The sequence below is a fragment of the Somniosus microcephalus genome, chromosome 1 (assembly GCF_052327205.1).
Source record: "Somniosus microcephalus isolate GS21.2 chromosome 1, FLI_Smic_1.0, whole genome shotgun sequence".
In the NCBI taxonomy this organism is placed as follows: domain Eukaryota; kingdom Metazoa; phylum Chordata; class Chondrichthyes; order Squaliformes; family Somniosidae; genus Somniosus; species Somniosus microcephalus.
This window is the reverse complement of record NC_140987.1, coordinates 40,814,555-40,829,554: the sequence shown is the minus strand read 5'-3', so window position 1 is coordinate 40,829,554 and position 15,000 is coordinate 40,814,555. Positions and strand designations below refer to the sequence as shown.

At 47.1% G+C, this 15,000-nt stretch overlaps 1 protein-coding gene and 1 non-coding gene across 2 annotated transcripts in view; one reads left to right on the top strand and one right to left on the bottom strand.

Moving 5' to 3' along the window:
* The window catches only part of vegfc (vascular endothelial growth factor c), a 289,917-nt gene that overhangs the window by 57,257 nt on the left and 217,660 nt on the right, over nucleotides 1–15,000 (top strand). The gene's annotated exons all lie outside the window — the stretch shown is intronic.
* On the bottom strand, nucleotides 10,750–10,857 carry LOC147124037 (U6 spliceosomal RNA). Its single transcript, XR_015080201.1, has one exon. It is a non-coding gene; the product is annotated as a U6 spliceosomal RNA (small nuclear RNA).

The window sequence follows — 15,000 nt, the reverse complement described above, 5'->3', positions numbered from 1 at the left end:
CTTCATTCCCCCTGTCATTAGTGTTGGGTTACAGTTTGCAGCAACAGCACTGACTGCAGTGCGATGATGCTCATCACGATAATCAACCTCCTAAACATAGAAACATCGAAGATAGTAGCAGGAGTAGGCCATTCGACTCCTCGAGCCTGCTCCGCCATTCAATGAGATCATGGCTGATCATCCAAATTCAGTACCCTGTCCCTGCTTTCTCCCCATATCCCTTGATCCCTTTAGCCTTAAGAAAAATATCCAACTCCTTCTTGAATATATTTAATGAATTGGCCTCCACTGTCTTCTGTGGTAGAGAATTCCACAGGTTCACCACTCTCTGGGTGAAGTAATTCCTCCTCATCTCTGTCCTAAATGGCTTACCCCTTATCCTTAGACTGTGCCTTCTGGTTCTGGACTCCCCGGCCATCGGGAACATCCTTCCTGCATCTAGTCTGTCTAGTCCTGTTAGAATTTTATAAGTTTCAATGAGATCCCCTCTCATTCTTCTAAACTCTAGCGAATACAAGCCCAATCGCCCCAATCTCTCCTCATATTTCATTCCTGCCATCCCAGGTATCAGTCTGGTGAATCTTCGCTGCACTCCCTCCATGGCAAGAACATCCTTCCTCAGATAAGGCGACCAAATTTGCACACAATACTCAAGATGTGGTCTCACCAAGGCCCTGTACAACTGCAGCAAGACATCCTTGTTCCTGTACTCGAACCTTCTCGCTATGAAGGCCAACATACCATTTGCCTTCTTAAACCAGATGGATGAGCTGCCGAAGATGAGCCAATGTGACCATGGTGATTTGATGGCATTTTGAATACCAGGCTAATGTCGGAGAAGCGCCACTTGTTTTGCCGTTCACTTCATATAGCCCGTGTTAACACCAACGCGCCTGATATAAGTGATGGAGATTGAATAAGGAAGGATTCTCCCAATACTAAGACTAGTGGTGCAGGAGCAAAGCAGGCACTGGCGCACCAGAAATTCTGGCTAAGATCATTATAACCAGATTGGCAGCACATTCATACCAAGCACAATTTACTGGCAGACCTTTTAGATCAGCTGTCACTGAAAATGAGCCATTGAAATATTCTAGCGCTCTTAAATGAAGTCTGCTGCCATTTTCCACCTGTTTAGGTCGGGATTGATTTGAGAGTTTAGTCTTCCATTTCTAAATGACCTGAATGAAACCTCCAAGAGCAGTGAAGCTCTTAAAGCGTCTGAGGGCTTTTAGACTACTTTTGTGCTTAGCAGTACGTTTTTATACAGAATTCTGCTATTGATTTTTGCATAATGTAGATAAAGCCTGTGTCTGTGTCCAGTGGTGTACCGCAGGGATCGGTGCTGGGTCCTTTGCTGTTTGTAGTGTACATTAATGATTTAGATATGAATGTAGGAGGTATGATCAGTAAGTTCGCAGATGACACGAAAATTGGTAGAGTGGTAAATAGCAAGGAGGGAAGCCTCAGGCTACAGGATGATATAGACGGGATGGTTAGATGGGCAGAACAGTGGCAAATGGAATTTAACCCTGAAAAGTGTGAGGTGATGCATTTTGGGAGAACTAACAAGGCAAGGGAATACACAATGAATGGTAAGACCCTAGGAAGGACAGAGGATCAGAGGGACCTTGGTGTGCATGTACATAGATCCCTGAAGGCAGCAGGACAGGTAGATAAGGTGGTTAAAAAGGCATATGGGATACTTGCCTTCATTAGCCGAGGCATAGAATATAAGAGCAGGGAGGTTATGATGGAGCTGTACAAAATGCTAGTTAGACCACAGCTGGAATACTGTATGCAGTTCTGGTCGCCACACTATAGGAAGGATGTGATTGCATTGGAGAGGGTGCAGAGGAGATTCACCAGGATGTTACCTGGGCTGGAGCGCTTCAGCTATGAAGAGAGACTGAACAGGCTGGGGTTCTTTTCCTTAGAGCAGAGAAGGCTGAGGGGGGACCTGATTGAGGAGTACAAAATTATGAGGGGCATAGATAGGGTAGATAGAAAGGAACTTTCCCCTTAGTAGAGGGGTCAATAACCAGGGGGCATAGTTTCAAGGTAAGGGGCAGGAGGTTTAGAGGGGATTTGAGGAAAAACATTTTCACCCAGAGGGTGGTTGGAATCTGGAACTCACTGCCTGAAAGGGTGGTAGAGGCAGGAACCCTCACAACATTCAAGAAGAATTTAGATGAGCACTTGAAATGCCATAGCATACAAGGCTACGGACCAAGTGCTGGAAAATGGGATTAGAATAGACAGGGCTTGATGGCCGGCGCAGACACGATGGGCCGAAGGGCCACTTTCTGTGCTGTATAACTCTATGGGGGAGAAATTGGGTGGAGCCGCAAACGGGGTGCCAAGCTCGCCTGGGCGCCGGAATTACCGCTGCGCGCGGAGCCACTTGCGCCATCGGGATATTCAGTTTCTGCACCCCAAATGGAAGCCGGCCGCTAAACGAGGCTTCCCGCGCCCCGCTTGGGGCGCTGAAACTGAATATCGGCGCGCAAAGTGCCGCAGCGCCACCCGCTGCAGCACGGCACGCTGCGGTACTGCAGGCCTTCCTCCCACTGTTAAGGGGGAGGTGCCTGCAACAGCGCGATCCACGCTCGCGAGTGCCGGCAAATGAGCCCGGCACCAAGGAGAAGTGCCGGGCTCTCGGGAAACAGCCGGCAATGCCGCGGGGGGGGGGCGGTGTTGGAGGCCGGGGACAGAGGTGCGGGCAGGCGGCCGCCGAAAAAGCGGCCGGCCGCACCTCCACCTTAACTTGCGCCACTACCGCCACAGGTAGGCCCCTGTGTACCGGTCGCTATTTGCGGCCGGCGCGGAAGAGGCGGCCGCGACCTAATATGGCGTTCGGGGCGGTAGCGGGGCGTTGCGCACACCTATGACGTCATCAGTGGCGGCGCAGCGCTACAGGCTAACGCCGCCATTCGCGCCCCGCTAAATATCGCGGTGGTTGCGGCCAGTGGCGCTAAAGCCTCTGAGTGGCCTCTTTGGGCGCAAACTGGTGGCGCAAGCAACTGAATTTCTAGGCCTATGACTCTATCTAAAGACATTTTAAAAATGAGAACTTTGTTGCTTTCTGCGAAAAGTATACTAGTATGGAACCTAGACTCGCCAAATATTGTCTGTTAGCAGTTGAAAAGCCAACTGTAATTGAAGCATTTACAGAACTTCAGCAGTGCAGGAAGAACTGAAAGGCGAGCAAACATGAAAAAGGAGTTCTTACAAAACAAAATTATACAGGAAAAGAAAGAAAGACTTGCATTTATATAGCACCTTTCATGACCTCAGGATGTCCAAAAACACTTCACAGCCAATGAAGTATTTTTGAAGTGTAGTCACTGTTGTAATGTGGGAAACGCGGCAGCCAATTTGCGCACAGCAAGCTCCCACAAACAGCAATGTGATAATGACCAGATCATCTGTTTTTTTTTCAACATGTTTGAGTCAAAAGCTAACCCACACAGGCAGACATGGATTGAAAGTGCACGCCAAAGTGCAGATGAGACAATAGAAGACACAGACTACCATCACCTGCAAGTTTCCCTCCAAGATACACACCACCCTGACTTGGAAGCATATTGTCCGTTCCTTCATCGTCGCTGGGTCAAAATGTTGGAGCTCCCTCCCTAACAGCACTGTGGGAGCACCGTCACCACACGGACTGCAGCGGTTCAAGAAGACGGCTCACCACCTCCTTCTCAAAGCTGTTGCTTGAGGGATAACTCAACGCCAGGACATCGGGGATAACTCCCCTGCTCTTCTTTGAAATAGCGCCACGGGATCTTTTACGTCCACCTGAGAGAGCAGTTTTAACGTCTCATCCGAAGGACAGCACCGCTGACAGTGCAGCATTCCCTCAGGACTGTATTGGAGCGTAGGCCTAGATGTTTTTGCTTAAGTCTCTGGAGTGGGGCTTAAGCCCACAACCTTTTGACTCAGGAGCTTAGGGCGCTACAAGACATCGAAGTGAGGAGTATCTGATGGTTATCAAGTTAAGTTCAACTTAGTGAGGGGGGTTGAATTTTGAAGGATCCCAATTTCACGGTTAAAATAGATAAAGATCAAAGCCATCATGGTTTCAGGTGGGGTGGAGAGTGTAGACAAGATATGACAATTGTGCGGGACAGGTTGGATGGACCAGAGGTTCTTTTCCTGTCCATCATTGTTTGTGTGTCAGGATGATCGGCAGGCACCAGAACCGGCCTCCCGGCACCTGTCATTATACCAGGAACACCTTCCCGGTGATTAACATGCAGAACTGCCTCCACAGGTTCTGGGTCTGCACAAAGCCCATTTGCAGTTCTGTGCTGTCTACTGCAAGGGTGTCAAATAGCCAGGATGACTGTAAGAACATTACTGACAAAAAAAAAGCAAAAAAAACCCCCTGCAGATTCTGGAAATCTGACACCCAAAACAAGAAATTGCACTTAACAAGGTCAGTCGTCATCTGTGGAGCGAGCAGGTGAATTAACTTTTCAGGTGAAGACCACTTCATCAGAACTGCAATGCGACATTACTCTCAGTGAGAGTTGAGATCCCTTCCTCCATCAACTTTTTCACTGCCACCTCCTGCCAGGCATTTTGCCATGTTGTTCTCACCTTCCAGCACCCACCTTCTGAAACAGCATCTCCACATCAGCCATCAAATGGGGTTTGGATGCTGGCCTACTCCATCACTAACCCAGGGATTCGGATTCCTGCTTCTACCTTCATCGCGCCAGCCACTGTGTTTTGCACCTTGCACTCTTTCAAAAGCCTGAAATACGCATTTGTAATATTTACAACCTTTTGAGAGGCCAACAACGTTTTTGACCGCTTACCTTTAAGCGGCCAATATGGGCTGGAACGCACCTGCATATTTAATCAGGGCTGATCCCAGAAAAGGCCAGGAGATCCACCCAGCTGGGCAGCAACGAGCGCAAAGCTCCCCATTCTGCCACACTGTGGATATTTCTTTAAACCTGCAGGAAATCTCTCTAGAGCAGTGTTGTCCAATAGCAGTCGCTGACTAGCTACAGGAGTGGCTGCGGCAACACCGGTTCAACCACTTGCGCTCGGTTTAGTCGAAAACACCCGGCAGGCCCTCACACAATACGGGTAAAGGCACTTCACATGAATATTTACTTAACAAACCTCTAGACACAAAAGGCATCAAGGGGTATGGGGAGAGAGCGGGAATATGGTATTGAGATAGAGGATCAGCCATGATCATATTGAATGGCGGAGCTGGCTCGAATGGCCGACCCCTGCTCCTATTTGTCTATGTTTCTACCATCGTTCAGTGTGAAACATTGCAGTCTTTCTCTTTCACCAACGTTTGGAATTCTGGCTTGGATTTATCAGCCAGCACATCTTAGTGCAGCTTCTAGGTTTTTGCCCAGCACTTGCGGGCGGTACTTTGGCTTCATCAGAGTGATCGCTGAGAATGTTGACTCGCACATTTCCATTTTTACCAACAAACACACAAAAAGGTTAAAGTGCATTCGCCGTGCGAATAGGAGTATTGAGATTTGCACGCCCAACAAGGGTGTCCATTATTCGCCACATCTGGATTCCCAAGTTGCCACATGTGGCTAGTGGCTAACGCACTGGACAGTGCTGCTTTAGAGACACCTCACAGGGCTTGTACATGTGAAAGTGTCTTGAAGACCATGACCAATGGCTTTACATAGAATTACATCGAATTTCACAGCACAGAAACAGGCCATTCAGCCCAAGGGGTCTATGCCGGTCGCTGTTTATGCGCTGCAGGAGCCTCCTCCCACCCCTCTTCATCTCACCATATCCTTCTATTCCTTTCTCCCTCATGTACTTATCTAGCTTCCCCTGAACTGGATCTATGCTATTCGCCTCATCTATTCCCTATGGTAGCAAGTTCCACATTCTAATTGTTCTCTGTGTAAAGAGGTTTCTGCTGAATTCCCTATTGGATTTATTAATGACTGTCTTAGATTTATGACTCCTAGTTTTAGATGCCTCCACAGTTCTGGATGTTGTTGTGCGACCATTTCCACCACCCCCGCCTTGACAAGACCTTTAGAAGGAAAACAAATAACTTGAAGCTGTTGTGCCACAACAGCCAGTTTGCGCTGCACAGTACTTTTCTCGAGCTGTCAACGTGATGTTGGAGCAGTTTGTGGAGCGGGCACCCAGCCAGATGAACAGCTCCTCAATATGGTGACAACACCCCTCGCAACCACAAGAGGAAATTTAACCCATACAGACTTGACTGGCGGCATCAGCTTAAAATACTGCACATTCTTGACCTGCATGAACTGTATAATGACTGTAATAACAACAGAAAACGCTGGAAAAACTCAGCAGGCCAGGCAACATCCGTGGAGAGAGAAACAGAGTTAACGTTTCTGGTCGATGACCCTTCTGACCTGAAACGTTAACTCTATTTCTCTCTCCACGGATGTTGCCTGGCCTGCTGAGTTTTTCCAGCATTTTCTGTTGTTATTTCAGATTTCCAGCAGCCGCAGTATTTTGCTATTGTATAATGACTGTGGTTGGCTGGAGTGCACCCTACTTATTGTACTAACAACAGTTTATTATAGTTTATTCCATTTATATTAGTCTAGATATATATTTTTAAAAAAGGTATGGAGTAAATTTAAGGTTTTGTCTTGTGGCACTTTGTCCGTATTAAATTTAACTTGCTTCATGTGGCTCCTTCTGAAATGTTCATTGTCGATTTGGATTGAACCACCAGACAGTGAAAAGACCAGTCTAAAACTCGGAGGGCTGCTCGTCAGTGAAGTAAGTGCACATGCAGATTCCATTCTCACCTTGTGGTGCTGTCCTAACTGGGGCTCACAGTGACAGCAGGCAACTGGTAAATGCTGGTTAACTATTGCCGAAACCCTGCCAAAACCTGTGGGTGGTCCACTCTGCCAATGCTATATCCTGCGCTCTGACTTCTGTGATGCAGCTTTCCGTTTGGATTTTCATTAGCCATTGCCTGGCCGCTGAAAATGGTCGAATCATAGAGTGATACAGCACACAAGGAGGCCATTCGACCCGGTTGACTCTTAATAATACAGGAAACTTTTTTTTATCCGGCACGGACGGGACCGACGTGGTGCCGGTTCATCAAAAGTTCCGGATAACCGAACGCTATAGTAAAAGATACGGAGCTGAGAACTCCGTATAAAGCAACAAACCCTGTTGGCTTCAGAACAATGGGCACAAGTTGCAAGCGTCTCTGTAGCTTAGCAACAGCTGCAGCCACACCCTTGCACAGCAACAAATGGAGTAAAAAAAGTAATAAAAGTTACCTGAACCTACTCCTGAATTTTGCCGGTTAACTGACATTTCTGGTTATTTAGGTGCCAGTAAATCGAAAGTTTCCTGTAGTAGAACTATCCAATTAATCTCACTCCCATAGCCCTTTAATTTTTTCCCCTTCAAGCATTTGTCCAATTCCCTTTTGAAAGTTATTATTGAATCTGCTTCCACCGCCCTTTCAAGCAGTACATTCCAGATCGCAACTTGCTGCGTAAATATTTTTCCCCTCATGTCGCCTTGGGTTCATTTGCCAATGACCTGATATCTGTGTCCCCTGGTTATCGATCCTTCTGCCATTGGAAACAGTTTCTCCTTATTTGCTCTATCAAAACCCTTCATGATTTAGTACAGCTCTGTCAAATCTGATCTTAACCTTCTCTGCTCCAAGGAGAACAATCCCAGCTTCCCCAGTCTCTCCACATAACTGAAGCCCCTCATCCCTGGTACCATTCTAGTAAATCTCCTCTGCACCCTCTCTAAGGCCTTGACATCCTTCCTAAAGTGCGGTGCCCAGAATTGGACAGGATACTCCAGCTAGGGCCTATCCAGTGTTTTATGGAGGTTTAGGGCCCTAGTTTGTGCTGTGTGCCTTTTTGAACATTTGCATGAAGTTGGCAATTGGTACCTTTGCGGTGAAGCGACAGACCTGTTTGGTTTTGCTCTTTTCGACAACGTCACTGAAGCTCCGCCTTGTGGCGAGGCGGGTGAACAAACCCCGAGCGAGGAATATTTGCCCCCGGTCATTACTGGGTACATTTATGTCTTCAACGCCGGGAGGTACTGTGAAGCGCCTTGGGAAGTTTTAGTATGCTATATTAATACAAGTTGTTGTTGTTGTTACTATAAAGTGACACTGGCCAGCCGCCTGTGGATAAAACGGGCAGGTTAGGGTTGCCAACCCACCAGGATTGCCCTGGAGTCTCCAGGAATTGAAGATTAATCTCCTGGACATTGCTTTCCGGGAGGAAAATTATTGGGGCATTAAAAAAACTTTTTATTACGCAGCGAGTTGTTGTGATCTGGAATGCGCTGCCTGAAAGGTGGTGGAAGCAGATTCAATAGTAACTTTCAAAAGGGAATTGGATAAATACTTGAAGGGGAAAAATTTGCAGAGCTATGGGGAAAGAGCAGGGGGAGTGGGCCTAATTGGATCGTTCTTTCAAAGAGCCGGCACAGGCATGATGGGCCGAATAGCCTCCTTCTGTGCTGTATGATTCTATAATTCTATTCTGTGATTTGCTTTGAACACTTTCAAATATTAGCTGTAAAAATATTGTAGATGGGGAAATAGGCTGTTTGACTGACAGTCAAGAATCGTCCAATCGAGTAATGAACAGTCTGTTGACTGTCCAATTGGTGTGATGAATGTAGGAGTGTGTCAGGCGACCAATGGCGGGAGTGCGTGGGGGCGGGGTGGTTGGAGGTGGCAGGTCATGTGGCAATACCTCCAGGAATGCGTCCAATCAGAGTTGGCCGCCCTGGAGCCGGTCTGGCTGAAGAAGTAAATAAATTTAAGAAACAGGACCCTTTTTTGTCACGAAGACTGCTACCCTTCTTGAAAAAGGTTTTCTCCTGTGTTTTTCAGGTCTTGAACCTGGCCTGGAATCCTCTCCCAGGTCCCACTTCCGCTGCAGAAATATACCTGCATCTTACCTTCGAAACCCTCCGCCTTCCCTCAGACTAGTCCCGAGTCCAGTATTGAGTACGTGGATTTTCAGGGCCAAAGTTTTTGATCTGAAATCTTACATAACGTAGAGGGAAGATTTTCCGATGTGTTTGCAATGTCATCGCTATTCTCTCTGGTCGCTGGTTCTGGCAAAGTTATAATTGCATTCTTTTAAAATGCCAGGAATTGACAACACTGGAAATCTTCCTGCTATATTTAAAATGTCACTAACACATAAGCCACCAGAGGAAATTTCCCTCGGTATTCCTTGCAGTCTGTGGATTAAACCCGTGTACAACACGACAATGACCGAGGGATGTCAAGTTTCATTGTTGGACTTTTTGGCTGTCACGAACACCGAATGAAAAATCACAATTGCTGATGTGGAATGGTATTGTCAGACCGTGACTAAAGCGTTGAATGTTTTATTCCTGATGATCAGGGAATGAAAAGCATATGTTAACTTTCAAGTTAGAAACTGCAAAAACACATTGAAATTGACACTGTCGGGCCCATCAGTCCGTAGTGATGGGCCTGCTCGAAGTCCGTGGTCACAGAATATCAGGCCACACTGAGATTTTCAAAGCTGCAGATGGGGCATCTAACTCTAAATAGGCCGTATCACCAAACAAACTAAACAAATTGCTAGAAACATCTAAATGTTACGCAGAACTGCAGGGAACTTTTGCCTTTGGCGGGTTTAATTTCCTCTGTGTTGCTATTTCTAGCGCATTAGATCTTACGGTTCCATTAAAACAAACGGGCTAGGTCTGCATTAATGTAATGCAGGCAAAAACATAACGGGGATAAGAACATAAGAAATCGGAGCAGGAGGAGGCCATTTGGTCCTTCGAGCCTGCTCCGCCATTCAGTAAGATCATGGCTGATCTTCTACCTCAACTCCACTATCCCCATATCCCTTGATTCCCTTAATGTCCAAAAATCTATCAATCTCTGTCCTGAATATACTCAGCGACTGAGCCTCCACAGCCCTCTTGGGTAGAGAATCCCAAAGATTCACCACCCTCTGAGTGAAGAAATTTCTCCTCATCTCAGTCCTAAATGGCCGACCCCTTATTCTGAGACTGTGACCCCTAGTTCTAGACTCTTCAGCCGGGAGAAACAGCCGCTCAGCATCTACCCTGTCACGCCCTCTAAGAATGTTATCTGTATTACTGGAGGCTATTACACCCAGTGAGATGAGAGTAACGACCTAAGTGGGTTCCACTTGGAGAAATGGTGGGGTCCGGATCAGGCAAGCAGCATGGACACCAAAAGGCTGGTAAAATTATACTTTTAAAAAAAAAGAGTTTTGATTTTCCTTCCAAAGAGAGTGGGCCGTGGAGACCATGTTTGGGGTCTGGTGGCGGGCAGGTGCCAGATTTTCTGTCGGCATGGCACCCAAGATGCCCCGCTGTGCTTGCACCCGCCCGCGCCATGCAAATCCCTTTCCCAGTGAGCCCACCAACTCCGACAGGGTCAGCGTTGGGGGGCACTGGCGGGCGCGCCGTACCCTGCGTCACGGCCAGCCTCAAGCCCTGCGGATTTTCAGGCCCAGTGTCTCTGGCTGCAGCAACTTTGCGATCAGTTTACATTTTATTCAAGAGGACATGAGCACAACCGATGCTCCTTCTGATTTTTTTTTCTCCTCCGCGGGCCCTTTCAATTTACCGCACTGCCGGGCGGGCGCGGTATCTCTCCCAGTGGCAGCGCTGGTGAGCGGCCTGCGTGGGACACCTCCCGATTGGTAGGTGGAACACCGAGCATAACTAACCTGACGGAGGCGGAATATGGAACGCCTCACGAATTTGTGTATCATCCTGGCGCCGGGGGGCCGTGCTAACCTTCTCTGCACCGTTCCATTTTAGTATATGTGCTGCCGAGGCGAACACTTGGAGGACACATGAGCACAGGTGCTGCCTGACCTGCTGAGCATTTCCAGTATTTTCTGTTTACAGTACAACTAATCTAATGTTGGCATTGGCTCAAGGTTGAGGCAGTAAAGTTCTCACTCGCTGATTAGATATTTTGGTTAATATTTAGCTGTTTACCTCATTTATATGGCACCTTACCCTCTCACTGCTGCCATCTTTCCTGTCAGATGCTGTGCACGTCTGTGACTGCCACTCGGCCCAGCAGATCTGTGCCACATCACACGAGCCATCCAGTCTTATTGACTACTTAATTGGGGTGTTTTGTGAATGACCCTAAAAAACAAAAGAGATGATTTAGGATTAATAATTGGCCTTGTTCCCGTTGTGAATAGAATCAGTTGCACATTGGACTTAGTGTTGGTGTTTGGAGTTGTGTTACATTTTATTTGGCATCGCTTGCTGCGTCTTGGGTGTAGGTTTGCCTCCCACCACCGGATGGCGTTCACTCACACTTGGTATGGAAGATACCCCAGGTGTTTTAATTGGATGAAAAGTTGGGGAGTGAAAAGACAGGATTTAAATGGAGGCATACAGCGGGGGGGGGGGGGCGGGGGGGGGAAAGGGCAGCAGAGCCTGTGAATATTGTGAAGGAGAAAACACACGGGGCGGAACTGGTAGAATCACAATCTTTGTGGATAAAGATTTAAGCACCGTGTTAACTTTTAATTCTGAGCCTGATCAGAAGGAAAACAATCGTGGGAACAAATAGTGTGTTCCCGTGAAGGCCAATTTAAGAGATAGAAAGATTTGCATTTATGTAACACATCGCTCAGCACGTCACACACAATGAATTACTTTCAGATGTTACAAAAACAAAATACTGCAGATGCTGGAAATCTGAAATAAAAAACGGAAAACACTGGAGACACTCAGCAGGTCAGGCAGCATCTGTGAAGAGCGAAACAGGGCTAACGTTTCAGGTCGATGACCTTTCGTCAGAACTGGTCAGAACTTTTTCTTCTTGTACTTTCAGATGTTGTTGTATAAGGCTAGCGTGGCAGACATTTTTGCACACATCAAGGTCTCGCAAACAGCATTGAGATGATTTACTAGTTAGCCTGGTTTTTCTTTTCATGTCCAGGACACTGTGAGTACTGCTCCACTTCGAATACCGCCACAGAGCCTTTAACGTCCACTTGAACCACAGGAACAGTCAGCCAGGACCTTGGTGTCACATCTCCTCCTCGGTGCCACGTTAAGAGTGCCGGCTTAGGGTCAGACTTCTGGAATGGGGATTGAACTGTAACCTTCTGGCTTAGAGACGAGAGGCCTACCAACTGAGCCAAGCTGGCGCCACTGAGAACAGTCGGGAGGTTTAACATTACTGCGCTACGGAGCTCAAGAATAAATAAAATACTTTCAAATAAGTGCAAGCATGCCCTTCTTGGACATAGAGTCATAGAGTTATACAGCACAGAAAGAGGCCCTTCGGCCCATCGCGTCCGCGCCGGCCATCAAGCCCTGTCTATTCTAATCCCATTTTCCAGCATTTGGTCCGTAGCCTTGTATGCTTTGGTGTTTCAAGTGCTCATCTAAATGCTTCTTGAATGTTGTGAGGGTTCCTGCCTCTACCACCCTTTCAGGCAGTGAGTTCCAGATTCCAACCACCCTCTGGGTGAAAAAGTTAAACAGCATCTTCACTCAATGGGGTAGATTGTTGTCTTTAACCCCCCGTGGACATGAGAGTCACCCGGACGGAGAGCAGAAAGGAAAATCTGGCGGTCGAGGGAGGATAGCACGCCCCTTACATAACATCAACCCTGATTTTTCTTTCATTGAAACTAATGTAAAGAATCTCAGGCGGGCGGGGGTGGGGGTGGGGGGAGTTATGATCGCCCCCCCCCCCCACTACCCCCCTCTCCTCCCGCCTGCCAGATTGTCTATCCCGAGCTCTGCCCAGGCAATGCTTAACGTCCAGGTGGCAAAACTGAAAATCTACCCCAACCTCTCTTGCAACCTGAGCTTGCCCACGTCCCGAGGCTCTGCTGTTCCACAGACCCGCGTGTTCCAGGCCCTCTGCTGCAAGGCCTAAGCTCCTTTCGGAGCCCTCTCGGGATACAGGCAGTTCTGTTTCAGGTCTGTGGTCGCACTGGCGGTTTCCTTTCACATTCACGTGAGCAACCGAAGCGATTCCTTTCCTCCAGGGGGCTGCGGCCAGCATTGCTGTTGAGCAGCAGCTCATGTTAATCTTTGGCTGCTCACATAATGAGTTCCAGGTGACCCTATGGTACTGTTTCACCGCCAGATATATATACACACACACATATATATTTACTGCGGATTTTGTTTTGTTGGAAAGTTAAAATAAATTTCACGAGATAACTTCGGAGCAAAAATAATGTTTTGATCCTTTTCCCCTGTCGACTGTGATTTTGGTAATCTCCATAATACCCCAAGTAAGCTTGTAAATAAGGGAAATGCTTAAAATACAGCAACTACCACCCATCCATTACGTCCAGTAAAAAATAACGGGAAAAGTGCAAGGGAGGAGATTATCATCGTACAGGAAACAAGCAAACTGGAATTGTCATCACTAAATACTGTAGCCATCAATTGCTCATTAAGGGAAGAGAAGAAAGTTGCACTGCCAGTCTGTTAGACGAGAATAGTTTTGCTTTATGCTTTATGCATTTTTATAAGCAGACAACATGAACTAATATGGTATTTTGAAGAGAAGTATTTCTTAATCAGCGGTGTATGTGTCTTAAGCCATAACTTTTTAAAGAAACTAATGTTCCCCTTGAGTGTAATTTACGTTACAGTAATTGGCATAGGTCAAGATTAAGTCACATTTTGTTCTCCCACTAGAACAACCACAACTTGTATTTATATAGCGCCTTTAACGTAGTAAAACATCCAAAGGCGCTTCATAGGAGCATTATGAAACAAAATTTGATACGGAGTCACGTAAGAACATAAGAAATAGGAGCAGGAGTAGGCCATTTGGCCCCTCGAGCCTGCTCCACCATTCAATAAGGTCATAGCTGATCTGATCATGGCCTCAACACTTTCCTGCCTGCTCCCCATAATCCTTGACGTCCCTGTAGCTCAAATATCTGTCCATCTCCGCCTTGAAGATATTCAAAGACTCCGCCTCCACAGCACGCCGGGGTAGAGAATTCCAAAAGACTCATGACCCTCTGAGAGAAGAAATTCCTCCTCATCTCCGTTTTAAATGGGCGACCCCTTATTCTGAAACTATGCCCCCTAGTTCTAGATTCCCCTATAGAAACATAGAAGATAGGAGCAGGAGTAGGCCATTCGGCCCCTCGAGCCTGCTCCGCCATTCAATGAGATCATGGCTGATCATCCAAATTCAGTACCCTGTCCCTGCCTTCTCCCCATATCCCTTGATCCCTTTAGCCTTAAGAAATATATCTAACTCCTTCTTGAATATATTTAATGAATTGGCCTCAACTGTCTTCTGTGGTAGAGAATTCCACAGGTTCACCACTCGCTGGGTGAAGAAATTCCTCCTCATCTCTGTCCTAAATGGCTTACCCCTTATCCTTAGACTGTGACTCCTGGTTCTGGACTCCCCTGCCATCGGGAACATCCTTCCTGCATCTAGTCTGTCTAGTCCTGTTAGAATTTTATAAGTTTCAATGAGATCCCCTCTCATCCTTCTAAACTCCAGCGAATATAAGCCCAATCAACCCAATCTCTCCTCATACGTCATTCCTGCCATCCCAGGTATCAGTCTGGTGAATTTTCGCTGCACTCCCTCCATGGCAAGAACATCCTTCCTCAAATAAGGCGACCAAAACTGTACACAATACTCAAGGTGTGGTCTCACCAAGACCCTGTACAACTGCAGCAAGACATCCTTGCTCCTGTACTTGAATCCTCTCGCTATGAAGGCCAACATACCATTTGCCTTCTTAACCGCCTGCTGCACCTGCATGCTTACCTTCAGCGACTGGTGCACAAGGACACACAGGTCTCGTTGCACTTTCCCTTCTCCCAATCTATTGCCGTTCAGATAATAATCTGCCTTCCTGTTTTTGCCACCAAAGTGGATAACCTCGCATTTATCCACATTATAGTGCATCTGCCATGCATCTGCCCAATCACCCAACCTGTCCAAATCATACTGGAGTT